This window comes from Triturus cristatus, chromosome 12, assembly GCF_964204655.1.
Source record: "Triturus cristatus chromosome 12, aTriCri1.1, whole genome shotgun sequence".
In the NCBI taxonomy this organism is placed as follows: domain Eukaryota; kingdom Metazoa; phylum Chordata; class Amphibia; order Caudata; family Salamandridae; genus Triturus; species Triturus cristatus.
Genome location: NC_140595.1, coordinates 659,526,273 through 659,540,451, shown reverse-complemented (window position 1 = coordinate 659,540,451; position 14,179 = coordinate 659,526,273). Strand labels below are relative to the sequence as shown.

The 14,179-nt window shown below is 41.0% G+C and overlaps 7 non-coding genes across 7 annotated transcripts; 2 read left to right on the top strand and 5 right to left on the bottom strand.

Moving 5' to 3' along the window:
* Window positions 1-265: 265 nt before the first annotated feature.
* On the bottom strand, window positions 266-337 carry TRNAT-UGU (transfer RNA threonine (anticodon UGU)). Its single transcript has one exon. It is a non-coding gene; the product is annotated as a tRNA-Thr (tRNA).
* Window positions 338-1,376: 1,039 nt separating this feature from the next.
* Window positions 1,377-1,471, top strand: TRNAI-UAU (transfer RNA isoleucine (anticodon UAU)). Its single transcript has 2 exons — window positions 1,377-1,414; window positions 1,436-1,471. It is a non-coding gene; the product is annotated as a tRNA-Ile (tRNA).
* Window positions 1,472-3,316: 1,845 nt separating this feature from the next.
* On the bottom strand, window positions 3,317-3,398 carry TRNAS-GCU (transfer RNA serine (anticodon GCU)). Its single transcript has one exon. It is a non-coding gene; the product is annotated as a tRNA-Ser (tRNA).
* A 2,342-nt stretch (window positions 3,399-5,740) lies between these two features.
* TRNAS-GCU (transfer RNA serine (anticodon GCU)) lies at window positions 5,741-5,822 on the bottom strand. The gene has a single exon. It is a non-coding gene; the product is annotated as a tRNA-Ser (tRNA).
* A 1,653-nt stretch (window positions 5,823-7,475) lies between these two features.
* On the bottom strand, window positions 7,476-7,547 carry TRNAT-UGU (transfer RNA threonine (anticodon UGU)). Its single transcript has one exon. It is a non-coding gene; the product is annotated as a tRNA-Thr (tRNA).
* A 1,083-nt stretch (window positions 7,548-8,630) lies between these two features.
* TRNAI-UAU (transfer RNA isoleucine (anticodon UAU)) lies at window positions 8,631-8,725 on the top strand. Its single transcript has 2 exons — window positions 8,631-8,668; window positions 8,690-8,725. It is a non-coding gene; the product is annotated as a tRNA-Ile (tRNA).
* Window positions 8,726-10,560: 1,835 nt separating this feature from the next.
* Window positions 10,561-10,642, bottom strand: TRNAS-GCU (transfer RNA serine (anticodon GCU)). Its single transcript has one exon. It is a non-coding gene; the product is annotated as a tRNA-Ser (tRNA).
* Between the last annotated feature and the right edge of the window lie 3,537 nt (window positions 10,643-14,179).

Here is a 14,179-nt window from a genome sequence, read left to right as displayed (position 1 = left end):
CTAGTCCTCGCTCTGCCTTTCAAAGGAACTGTAAATATGCATGGCTTATTTGGCTTTGCCCGGCAGGGTGAGAATGGCGTTTGTCAGGCGTTCGTCAGGCGATCGGAAGGGGTGAGGCAATAATTTATAATTCAATGATCTTCATGATATTTTCTTGATAATATGAAAGCAGGAAAGGGAAGCTTGGCAATAAGCAATCCTAAAGCAAGGTGTGACTCCAGGGAAGAATGACTTGAAAACAACATACAGAAAGACTCATGTAAAATGGCCCTGATGAGGCTTGAACTCATGACCCCTGGTTTACAAGACCAGTGCTCTGCCACTGAGCTACAAGGCCAGTCTGCACGCAGGATGTAAATTGCAACATGTATTCTTACTGAGGTATGAATATATCTATGATTTTGAGACTCTATATGGAAACATAGTTGCATATGAATGTCCACGTGCGCGCACACATTGAAGACCATGCTTAAGGCACTTTTTTTGGAAGTATGAAAAACTACATTTTCATATGAGAAAATAAGAGTTTTCGCATTCAAGACCATACCGATAGCTCTAGTTAGTATGTCTGCAATCAGTGACATATAGAGAACCCACTTATTAGATTTGAGACGGCCTAAACTTTAGGAGTAAGAGCTGCTTTCTTATCAATCTATTTATCCAAACTGGTTAATAAGCCAGGAGTGAGTGAAAGGCAATCCTCTGGAAACTCCATGAAAGATCTAATTTCTATTACGCACAAAATACTTCACTTTATTTGACATATTTGTTAAAATGGAACAGTCAGATGATCCCATCTAGCGGATCCTGGCTCTGTCTTGAAAGAGAGTGTAATTATACTACAAGAAATGCTGGCCATCAAAAGAGACTCTGATGGCTTTCCGACGAAGGTAGGATTCGAACCCACGCGTGCAGAGCACAATGGATTAGCAGTCCATCGCCTTAACCACTCGGCCACCTCGTCTGCCCTACAGCCCCATCTGAAACCTTGCTTCACAAAAGGTACTGAAGTGTCAATATACTGTACCTAAAAAAGAAAAAAACTGCTGAGGCAAGATCTCACATTCCACGTCTTCCCCCAATCAGGGACCTACATTTCATTTTTGGGAAATTCTTACTATGTGCTAATTACAAATATTCATAAGATTCCCCTAGACTTTGTCAGAACTGTCAAGATATAATTCTATGAGGTTTTGAATAGACAGAGCATATGTTATAGGACAATTATAGAATCTATTCCGTTTGGACTGTATTTTTAATAGTCATGATAACATGCTAGCATGTGAGTCGATCTTGCACAGTGAATGATGGAGCAGTGTCTGTCATCTACTTGGTCAGCTGTAGATGGCTCACCTGGGGAGATGTGAAAAGAGAGAGCTCCAGTGGCGCAATCGGTTAGCGCGCGGTACTTATACAGCAGTACTTGCACTGAGCCATGCCGAGGTTGTGAGTTCGAGCCTCACCTGGAGCAGCCGTGTTGTTTTTCATAAACCATTTCACAAAAAGTAAAGTTTAAACTCAGAGTATGGACGGCCCTTGCTAGAGAGTCTTTACTTCTTATAGGATCTACGTGTCCTACTCCTCTGGGTGCCAAATATCACATATCCTCCGCGATGCTCAGTTTAAACATTCCATGATGTGCCATCTTGCATTTCATGCAAACACCACATCAGTGCATTTAAAAATACATTTGTAGAATAATAAATATGATGAAAACAGTGTTCTCACATGATAACCATAAACTGAAGAGCTGCAAAAAATGCTGTATCAGCTACTTACAATAAAAGGTGACTCGAAAAAACTAGCAAAAGAAGAGCATCATCATATTAAAGGTTCTATTCACCATCTTGAGTTGCAGCTTATGGTGCTTTTCTGCTCAGAGTGTGCCTCCAATCCCACATTCATTTTTAATTTCTTTGCAGTTTAAAAAACAACAATTACTGCTCGAAGTTCACTTTTCAAAACCATTCAACCTATTAAATGTATTTCTCTAACCTATGAATGTGGTCCATGTTCACTTTTCCTCATCTTCATCTCGATACTCCTTTCCCAGAAACCAGGTTCACTTCTTCATTCAACCCACCCATCCAAAGTCACCAAATCTTTGAAGCAAGTCTGCCTATTCTCCCTTTCTCTCTATGTACAAGATACCTTGTATCATTTGAATGGACAGCAGGAGAGAAGGATATTTATGGTGAGTGGGGGTGGGGTTTTGAGGAGTAACCTCATTTGCCTAAGAGCCGGGGTATCTGGGAAAAAAAGTATTTTATGGGAGAAGACTTTCACATCTCCTTGGTGAAATTTGTAGGGCCTTATAACATCCTTTCAGTGGATGCAGATTCAGTCGGAACAGAGGTCCTAGTCCTCGCTCTGCCTTTCAAAGGAACTGTAAATATGCATGGCTTATTTGGCCGGGCTTGCCCGGCAGGGCTTGCCCGGCAGGGCTTGCCCGGCAGGGTGAGAATGGCGTTTGTCAGGCGTTCGTCAGGCGATCGGAAGGGGTGAGGCAATAATTTATAATTCAATGATCTTCATGATATTTTCTTGATAATATGAAAGCAGGAAAGGGAAGCTTGGCAATAAGCAATCCTAAAGCAAGGTGTGACTCCAGGGAAGAATGACTTGAAAACAACATACAGAAAGACTCATGTAAAAAGGCCCTGATGAGGCTTGAACTCATGACCCCTGGTTTACAAGACCAGTGCTCTGCCACTGAGCTACAAGGCCAGTCTGCACGCAGGATGTAAATTGCAACATGTATTCTTACTGAGGTATGAATATATCTATGATTTTGAGACTCTATATGGAAACGTAGTTACATATGAATGTCCACGTGCGCGCACACATTGAAGACCATGCTTAAGGCACTTTTTTTGGAAGTATGAAAAACTACATTTTCATATGAGAAAATAAGAGTTTTCGCATTCAAGACCATACCGATAGCTCTAGTTAGTATGTCTGCAATCAGTGACATATAGAGAACCCACTTATTAGAAGTGATCTGTCTCTGTGGGGCAGACATATGTTAACAGTCATTCATTTGAGAATGCCTAAACTTTAGGAGTAAGAGCTGCTTTCTTATCAATCTATTTATCCAAACTGGTTAATAAGCCAGGAGTGAGTGAAAGGCAATCCTCTGGAAACTCCATGAAAGATCTAATTTCTATTACGCACAAAATACTTCACTTTATTTGACATATTTGTTAAAATGGAACAGTCAGATGATCCCATCTAGCGGATCCTGGCTCTGTCTTGAAAGAGAGTGTAATTATACTACAAGAAATGCTGGCCATCAAAAGAGGCTCTGATGGCTTTCCGACGAAGGTGGGATTCGAACCCACGCGTGCAGAGCACAATGGATTAGCAGTCCATCGCCTTAACCACTCGGCCACCTCGTCTGCCCTACAGCCCCATCTGAAACCTTGCTTCACAAAAGGTACTGAAGTGTCAATATACTGTACCTAAAAAAGAAAAAAACAGCTGAGGCAAGATCTCACATTCCACGTCTTCCCCCAATCAGGGACCTACATTTCATTTTTGGGAAATTCTTACTATGTGCTAATTACAAATATTCATAAGATTCCCCGAGACTTTGTCAGAACTGTCAAGATATAATTCTATGGGGTTTTGAATAGACAGAGCATATGTTATAGGACAATTATAGAATCTATTCCGTTTGGACTGTATTTTTAATAGTCATGATAACATGCTAGCATGTGAGTCGATCTTGCACAGTGAATGATGGAGCAGTGTCTGTCATCTACTTGGTCAGCTGTAGATGGCTCACCTGGGGAGATGTGAAAAGAGAGAGCTCCAGTGGCTCAATCGGTTAGCGCGCGGTTCTTATACAGCAGTACTTGCACTGAGCCATGCCGAGGTTGTGAGTTCGAGCCTCACCTGGAGCAGCCGTGTTGTTTTTCATAAACCATTTCACAAAAAGTAAAGTTTAAACTCAGAGTATGGACGGCCCTTGCTAGAGAGTCTTTACTTCTTATAGGATCTACGTGTCCTACTCCTCTGGGTGCCAAATATCACATATCCTCCGCGATGCTCAGTTTAAACATTCCATGATGTGCCATCTTGCATTTCATGCAAACACCACATCAGTGCATTTAAAAATACATTTGTAGAATAATAAATATGATGAAAACAGTGTTCTCACATGATAACCATAAACTGAAGAGCTGCAAAAAATGCTGTATCAGCTACTTACAATAAAAGGTGACTCGAAAAAACTAGCAAAAGAAGAGCATCATCATATTAAAGGTTCTATTCACCATCTTGAGTTGCACCATAGCAGCTTATGGTGCTTTTCTGCTCAGAGTGTGCCTCCAATCCCACATTCATTTTTAATTTCTTTGCAGTTTAAAAAACAACAATTACTGCTCGAAGTTCACTTTTCAAAACCATTCAACCTATTAAATGTATTTCTCTAACCTATGAATGTGGTCCATGTTCACTTTTCCTCATCTTCATCTCGATACTCCTTTCCCAGAAACCAGGTTCACTTCTTCATTCAACCCACCCATCCAAAGTCACCAAATCTTTGAAGCAAGTCTGCCTATTCTCCCTTTCTCTCTATGTACAAGATACCTTGTATCATTTGAATGGACAGAAGGAGAGAAGGATATTTATGGTGAGTGGGGGTGGGGTTTTGAGGAGTAACCTCATTTGCCTAAGAGCCGGGGTATCTGGGAAAAAAAGTATTTTATGGGGGAAGACTTTCACATCTCCTTGGTGAAATTTGTAGGGCCTTATAACATCCTTTCTGTGGATGCAGATTCAGTCGGAACAGAGGTCCTAGTCCTTGCTCTGCCTTTCAAAGGAACTGTAAATATGCATGGCTTATTTGGCTTTGCCCGGCAGGGCTTGCCCGGCAGGGTGAGAATGGCGTTTGTCAGGCGTTCGTCAGGCGATCGGAAGGGGTGAGGCAATAATTTATAATTCAATGATCTTCATGATATTTTCTTGATAATATGAAAGCAGGAAAGGGAAGCTTGGCAATAAGCAATCCTAAAGCAAGGTGTGACTCCAGGGAAGAATGACTTGAAAACAACATACAGAAAGACTCATGTAAAAAGGCCCTGATGAGGCTTGAACTCATGACCCCTGGTTTACAAGACCAGTGCTCTGCCACTGAGCTACAAGGCCAGTCTGCACGCAGGATGTAAATTGCAACATGTATTCTTACTGAGGTATGAATATATCTATGATTTTGAGACTCTGTATGGAAACGTAGTTGCATATGAATGTCCACGTGCGCGCACACATTGAAGACCATGCTTAAGGCACTTTTTTTGGAAGTATGAAAAACTACATTTTCATATGAGAAAATAAGAGTTTTCGCATTCAAGACCATACCGATAGCTCTAGTTAGTATGTCTGCAATCAGTGACATATAGAGAACCCACTTATTAGAAGTGATCTGTCTCTGTGGGGCAGACATATGTTAACAGTCATTCATTTGAGACGGCCTAAACTTTAGGAGTAAGAGCTGCTTTCTTATCAATCTATTTATCCAAACTGGTTAATAAGCCAGGAGTGAGTGAAAGGCAATCCTCTGGAAACTCCATGAAAGATCTAATTTCTATTACGCACAAAATACTTCACTTTATTTGACATATTTGTTAAAATGGAACAGTCAGATGATCCCATCTAGCGGATCCTGGCTCTGTCTTGAAAGAGAGTGTAATTATACTACAAGAAATGCTGGCCATCAAAAGAGACTCTGATGGCTTTCCGACGAAGGTGGGATTCGAACCCACGCGTGCAGAGCACAATGGATTAGCAGTCCATCGCCTTAACCACTCGGCCACCTCGTCTGCCCTACAGCCCCATCTGAAACCTTGCTTCACAAAAGGTACTGAAGTGTCAATATACTGTACCTAAAAAAGAAAAAAACAGCTGAGGCAAGATCTCACATTCCACGTCTTCCCCCAATCAGGGACCTACATTTCATTTTTGGGAAATTCTTACTATGTGCTAATTACAAATATTCATAAGATTCCCCTAGACTTTGTCAGAACTGTCAAGATATAATTCTATGGGGTTTTGAATAGACAGAGCATATGTTATAGGACAATTATAGAATCTATTCCGTTTGGACTGTATTTTTAATAGTCATGATAACATGCTAGCATGTGAGTCGATCTTGCACAGTGAATGATGGAGCAGTGTCTGTCATCTACTTGGTCAGCTGTAGATGGCTCACCTGGGGAGATGTTAAAAGAGAGAACGCCAGTGGCGCAATCGGTTAGCGCGCAGTACTTGCACTGAGCCATGCCGAGGTTGTGAGTTCGAGCCTCACCTGTAGCAGCCGTGTTGATTTTCATAAACCATTTCACAAAAAGTAAAGTTTAAACTCAGAGTATGGACGGCCCTTGCTAGAGAGTCTTTACTTCTTATAGGATCTACGTGTCCTACTCCTCTGGGTGCCAAATATCACATATCCTCCGCGATGCTCAGTTTAAACATTCCATGATGTGCCATCTTGCATTTCATGCAAACACCACATCAGTGCATTTAAAAATACATTTGTAGAATAATAAATATGATGAAAACAGTGTTCTCACATGATAACCATAAACTGAAGAGCTGCAAAAAATGCTGTATCAGCTACTTACAATAAAAGGTGACTCGAAAAAACTAGCAAAAGAAGAGCATCATCATATTAAAGGTTCTATTCACCATCTTGAGTTGCACCATAGCAGCTTATGGTGCTTTTCTGCTCAGAGTGTGCCTCCAATCCCACATTCATTTTTAATTTCTTTGCAGTTTAAAAAACAACAATTACTGCTCGAAGTTCACTTTTCAAAACCATTCAACCTATTAAATGTATTTCTCTAACCTATGAATGTGGTCCATGTTCACTTTTCCTCATCTTCATCTCGATACTCCTTTCCCAGAAACCAGGTTCACTTCTTCATTCAACCCACCCATCCAAAGTCACCAAATCTTTGAAGCAAGTCTGCCTATTCTCCCTTTCTCTCTATGTACAAGATACCTTGTATCATTTGAATGGACAGCAGGAGAGAAGGATATTTATGGTGAGTGGGGGTGGGGTTTTGAGGAGTAACCTCATTTGCCTAAGAGCCGGGGTATCTGGGAAAAAAAGTATTTTATGGGGAAAGACTTTCACATCTCCTTGGTGAAATTTGTAGGGCCTTATAACATCCTTTCTGTGGATGCAGATTCAGTCGGAACAGAGGTCCTAGTCCTCGCTCTGCCTTTCAAAGGAACTGTAAATATGCATGGCTTATTTGGCTTTGCCCGGCAGGGTGAGAATGGCGTTTGTCAGGCGTTCGTCAGGCGATCGGAAGGGGTGAGGCAATAATTTATAATTCAATGATCTTCATGATATTTTCTTGATAATATGAAAGCAGGAAAGGGAAGCTTGGCAATAAGCAATCCTAAAGCAAGGTGTGACTCCAGGGAAGAATGACTTGAAAACAACATACAGAAAGACTCATGTAAAATGGCCCTGATGAGGCTTGAACTCATGACCCCTGGTTTACAAGACCAGTGCTCTGCCACTGAGCTACAAGGCCAGTCTGCACGCAGGATGTAAATTGCAACATGTATTCTTACTGAGGTATGAATATATCTATGATTTTGAGACTCTGTATGGAAACATAGTTGCATATGAATGTCCACGTGCGCGCACACATTGAAGACCATGCTTAAGGCACTTTTTTTGGAAGTATGAAAAACTACATTTTCATATGAGAAAATAAGAGTTTTCGCATTCAAGACCATACCGATAGCTCTAGTTAGTATGTCTGCAATCAGTGACATATAGAGAACCCACTTATTAGAAGTGATCTGTCTCTGTGGGGCAGACATATGTTAACAGTCATTCATTTGAGACGGCCTAAACTTTAGGAGTAAGAGCTGCTTTCTTATCAATCTATTTATCCAAACTGGTTAATAAGCCAGGAGTGAGTGAAAGGCAATCCTCTGGAAACTCCATGAAAGATCTAATTTCTATTACGCACAAAATACTTCACTTTATTTGACATATTTGTTAAAATGGAACAGTCAGATGATCCCATCTAGCGGATCCTGGCTCTGTCTTGAAAGAGAGTGTAATTATACTACAAGAAATGCTGGCCATCAAAAGAGACTCTGATGGCTTTCCGACGAAGGTAGGATTCGAACCCACGCGTGCAGAGCACAATGGATTAGCAGTCCATCGCCTTAACCACTCGGCCACCTCGTCTGCCCTACAGCCCCATCTGAAACCTTGCTTCACAAAAGGTACTGAAGTGTCAATATACTGTACCTAAAAAAGAAAAAAACTGCTGAGGCAAGATCTCACATTCCACGTCTTCCCCCAATCAGGGACCTACATTTCATTTTTGGGAAATTCTTACTATGTGCTAATTACAAATATTCATAAGATTCCCCTAGACTTTGTCAGAACTGTCAAGATATAATTCTATGAGGTTTTGAATAGACAGAGCATATGTTATAGGACAATTATAGAATCTATTCCGTTTGGACTGTATTTTTAATAGTCATGATAACATGCTAGCATGTGAGTCGATCTTGCACAGTGAATGATGGAGCAGTGTCTGTCATCTACTTGGTCAGCTGTAGATGGCTCACCTGGGGAGATGTGAAAAGAGAGAGCTCCAGTGGCGCAATCGGTTAGCGCGCGGTACTTATACAGCAGTACTTGCACTGAGCCATGCCGAGGTTGTGAGTTCGAGCCTCACCTGGAGCAGCCGTGTTGTTTTTCATAAACCATTTCACAAAAAGTAAAGTTTAAACTCAGAGTATGGACGGCCCTTGCTAGAGAGTCTTTACTTCTTATAGGATCTACGTGTCCTACTCCTCTGGGTGCCAAATATCACATATCCTCCGCGATGCTCAGTTTAAACATTCCATGATGTGCCATCTTGCATTTCATGCAAACACCACATCAGTGCATTTAAAAATACATTTGTAGAATAATAAATATGATGAAAACAGTGTTCTCACATGATAACCATAAACTGAAGAGCTGCAAAAAATGCTGTATCAGCTACTTACAATAAAAGGTGACTCGAAAAAACTAGCAAAAGAAGAGCATCATCATATTAAAGGTTCTATTCACCATCTTGAGTTGCACCATAGCAGCTTATGGTGCTTTTCTGCTCAGAGTGTGCCTCCAATCCCACATTCATTTTTAATTTCTTTGCAGTTTAAAAAACAACAATTACTGCTCGAAGTTCACTTTTCAAAACCATTCAACCTATTAAATGTATTTCTCTAACCTATGAATGTGGTCCATGTTCACTTTTCCTCATCTTCATCTCGATACTCCTTTCCCAGAAACCAGGTTCACTTCTTCATTCAACCCACCCATCCAAAGTCACCAAATCTTTGAAGCAAGTCTGCCTATTCTCCCTTTCTCTCTATGTACAAGATACCTTGTATCATTTGAATGGACAGCAGGAGAGAAGGATATTTATGGTGAGTGGGGGTGGGGTTTTGAGGAGTAACCTCATTTGCCTAAGAGCCGGGGTATCTGGGAAAAAAAGTCTTTTATGGGGGAAGACTTTCACATCTCCTTGGTGAAATTTGTAGGGCCTTATAACATCCTTTCTGTGGATGCAGATTCAGTCGGAACAGAGGTCCTAGTCCTTGCTCTGCCTTTCAAAGGAACTGTAAATATGCATGGCTTATTTGGCTTTGCCCGGCAGGGCTTGCCCGGCAGGGTGAGAATGGCGTTTGTCAGGCGTTCGTCAGGCGATCGGAAGGGGTGAGGCAATAATTTATAATTCAATGATCTTCATGATATTTTCTTGATAATATGAAAGCAGGAAAGGGAAGCTTGGCAATAAGCAATCCTAAAGCAAGGTGTGACTCCAGGGAAGAATGACTTGAAAACAACATACAGAAAGACTCATGTAAAAATGCCCTGATGAGGCTTGAACTCATGACCCCTGGTTTACAAGACCAGTGCTCTGCCACTGAGCTACAAGGCCAGTCTGCACGCAGGATGTAAATTGCAACATGTATTCTTACTGAGGTATGAATATATCTATGATTTTGAGACTCTGTATGGAAACGTAGTTGCATATGAATGTCCACGTGCGCGCACACATTGAAGACCATGCTTAAGGCACTTTTTTTGGAAGTATGAAAAACTACATTTTCATATGAGAAAATAAGAGTTTTCGCATTCAAGACCATACCGATAGCTCTAGTTAGTATGTCTGCAATCAGTGACATATAGAGAACCCACTTATTAGAAGTGATCTGTCTCTGTGGGGCAGACATATGTTAACAGTCATTCATTTGAGACGGCCTAAACTTTAGGAGTAAGAGCTGCTTTCTTATCAATCTATTTATCCAAACTGGTTAATAAGCCAGGAGTGAGTGAAAGGCAATCCTCTGGAAACTCCATGAAAGATCTAATTTCTATTACGCACAAAATACTTCACTTTATTTGACATATTTGTTAAAATGGAACAGTCAGATGATCCCATCTAGCGGATCCTGGCTCTGTCTTGAAAGAGAGTGTAATTATACTACAAGAAATGCTGGCCATCAAAAGAGACTCTGATGGCTTTCCGACGAAGGTGGGATTCGAACCCACGCGTGCAGAGCACAATGGATTAGCAGTCCATCGCCTTAACCACTCGGCCACCTCGTCTGCCCTACAGCCCCATCTGAAACCTTGCTTCACAAAAGGTACTGAAGTGTCAATATACTGTACCTAAAAAAGAAAAAAACAGCTGAGGCAAGATCTCACATTCCACGTCTTCCCCCAATCAGGGACCTACATTTCATTTTTGGGAAATTCTTACTATGTGCTAATTACAAATATTCATAAGATTCCCCTAGACTTTGTCAGAACTGTCAAGATATAATTCTATGGGGTTTTGAATAGACAGAGCATATGTTATAGGACAATTATAGAATCTATTCCGTTTGGACTGTATTTTTAATAGTCATGATAACATGCTAGCATGTGAGTCGATCTTGCACAGTGAATGATGGAGCAGTGTCTGTCATCTACTTGGTCAGCTGTAGATGGCTCACCTGGGGAGATGTTAAAAGAGAGAACGCCAGTGGCGCAATCGGTTAGCGTGCGGTACTTATACAGCAGTACTTGCACTGAGCCATGCCGAGGTTGTGAGTTCGAGCCTCACCTGTAGCAGCCGTGTTGATTTTCATAAACCATTTCACAAAAAGTAAAGTTTAAACTCAGAGTATGGACGGCCCTTGCTAGAGAGTCTTTACTTCTTATAGGATCTACGTGTCCTACTCCTCTGGGTGCCAAATATCACATATCCTCCGCGATGCTCAGTTTAAACATTCCATGATGTGCCATCTTGCATTTCATGCAAACACCACATCAGTGCATTTAAAAATACATTTGTAGAATAATAAATATGATGAAAACAGTGTTCTCACATGATAACCATAAACTGAAGAGCTGCAAAAAATGCTGTATCAGCTACTTACAATAAAAGGTGACTCGAAAAAACTAGCAAAAGAAGAGCATCATCATATTAAAGGTTCTATTCACCATCTTGAGTTGCACCATAGCAGCTTATGGTGCTTTTCTGCTCAGAGTGTGCCTCCAATCCCACATTCATTTTTAATTTCTTTGCAGTTTAAAAAACAACAATTACTGCTCGAAGTTCACTTTTCAAAACCATTCAACCTATTAAATGTATTTCTCTAACCTATGAATGTGGTCCATGTTCACTTTTCCTCATCTTCATCTCGATACTCCTTTCCCAGAAACCAGGTTCACTTCTTCATTCAACCCACCCATCCAAAGTCACCAAATCTTTGAAGCAAGTCTGCCTATTCTCCCTTTCTCTCTATGTACAAGATACCTTGTATCATTTGAATGGACAGCAGGAGAGAAGGATATTTATGGTGAGTGGGGGTGGGGTTTTGAGGAGTAACCTCATTTGCCTAAGAGCTGGGGTATCTGGGAAAAAAAGTATTTTATGGGGGAAGACTTTCACATCTCCTTGGTGAAATTTGTAGGGCCTTATAACATCCTTTCTGTGGATGCAGATTCAGTCGGAACAGAGGTCCTAGTCCTCGCTCTGCCTTTCAAAGGAACTGTAAATATGCATGGCTTATTTGGCTTTGCCCGGCAGGGTGAGAATGGCGTTTGTCAGGCGTTCGTCAGGCGATCGGAAGGGGTGAGGCAATAATTTATAATTCAATGATCTTCATGATATTTTGTTGATAATATGAAAGCAGGAAAGGGAAGCTTGGCAATAAGCAATCCTAAAGCAAGGTGTGACTCCAGGGAAGAATGACTTGAAAACAACATACAGAAAGACTCATGTAAAAAGGCCCTGATAAGGCTTGAACTCATGACCCCTGGTTTACAAGGCCAGTGCTCTGCCACTGAGCTACAAGGCCAGACTGCACGCAGAATGTAAATTGCAACATGTATTCTTACTGAGGTATGAATATATCTATGATTTTGAGACTCTGTATGGAAACGTAGTTGCATATGAATGTCCACGTGCGCGCACACATTGAAGACCATGCTTAAGGCACTTTTTTTGGAAGTATGAAAAACTACATTTTCATATGAGAAAATAAGAGTTTTCGCATTCAAGACCATACCGATAGCTCTAGTTAGTATGTCTGCAATCAGTGACATATAGAGAACCCACTTATTAGAAGTGATCTGTCTCTGTGGGGCAGACATATGTTAACAGTCATTCATTTGAGACGGCCTAAACTTTAGGAGTAAGAGCTGCTTTCTTATCAATCTATTTATCCAAACTGGTTAATAAGCCAGGAGTGAGTGAAAGGCAATCCTCTGGAAACTCCATGAAAGATCTAATTTCTATTACGCACAAAATACTTCACTTTATTTGACATATTTGTTAAAATGGAACATTCAGATGATCCCATCTAGCGGATCCTGGCTCTGTCTTGAAAGAGAGTGTAATTATACTACAAGAAATGCTGGCCATCAAAAGAGACTCTGATGGCTTTCCGACGAAGGTGGGATTCGAATCCACGCGTGCAGAGCACAATGGATTAGCAGTCCATCGCCTTAACCACTCGGCCACCTCGTCTGCCCTACAGCCCCATCTGAAACCTTGCTTCACAAAAGGTACTGAAGTGTCAATATACTGTACCTAAAAAAGAAAAAAACAGCTGAGGCAAGATCTCACATTCCACGTCTTCCCCCAATCAGGGACCTACATTTCATTTTTGGGAAATTCTTACTATGTGCTAATTACAAATATTCATAAGATTCCCCTAGACTTTGTCAGAACTGTCAAGATATAATTCTATGGGGTTTTGAATAGACAGAGCATATGTTATAGGACAATTATAGAATCTATTCCGTTTGGACTGTATTTTTAATAGTCATGATAACATGCTAGCATGTGAGTCGATCTTGCACAGTGAATGATGGAGCAGTGTCTGTCATCTACTTGGTCAGCTGTAGATGGCTACCCTGGGGAGATGTGAAAAGAGAGAACTCCAGTGGCGCAATCGGTTAGCGCGCGGTACTTATACAGCAGTACTTGCACTGAGCCATGCCGAGGTTGTGAGTTCGAGCCTCACCTGTAGCAGCCGTGTTGATTTTCATAAACCATTTCACAAAAAGTAAAGTTTAAACTCAGAGTATGGACGGCCCTTGCTAGAGAGTCTTTACTTCTTATAGGATCTACGTGTCCTACTCCTCTGGGTGCCAAATATCACATATCCTCCGCGATGCTCAGTTTAAACATTCCATGATGTGCCATCTTGCATTTCATGCAAACACCACATCAGTGCATTTAAAAATACATTTGTAGAATAATAAATATGATGAAAACAGTGTTCTCACATGATAACCATAAACTGAAGAGCTGCAAAAAATGCTGTATCAGCTACTTACAATAAAAGGTGACTCGAAAAAACTAGCAAAAGAAGAGCATCATCATATTAAAGGTTCTATTCACCATCTTGAGTTGCACCATAGCAGCTTATGGTGCTTTTCTGCTCAGAGTGTGCCTCCAATCCCACATTCATTTTTAATTTCTTTGCAGTTTAAAAAACAACAATTACTGCTCGAAGTTCACTTTTCAAAACCATTCAACCTATTAAATGTATTTCTCTAACCTATGAATGTGGTCCATGTTCACTTTTCCTCATCTTCATCTCGATACTCCTTTCCCAGAAACCAGGTTCACTTCTTCATTCAACCCAC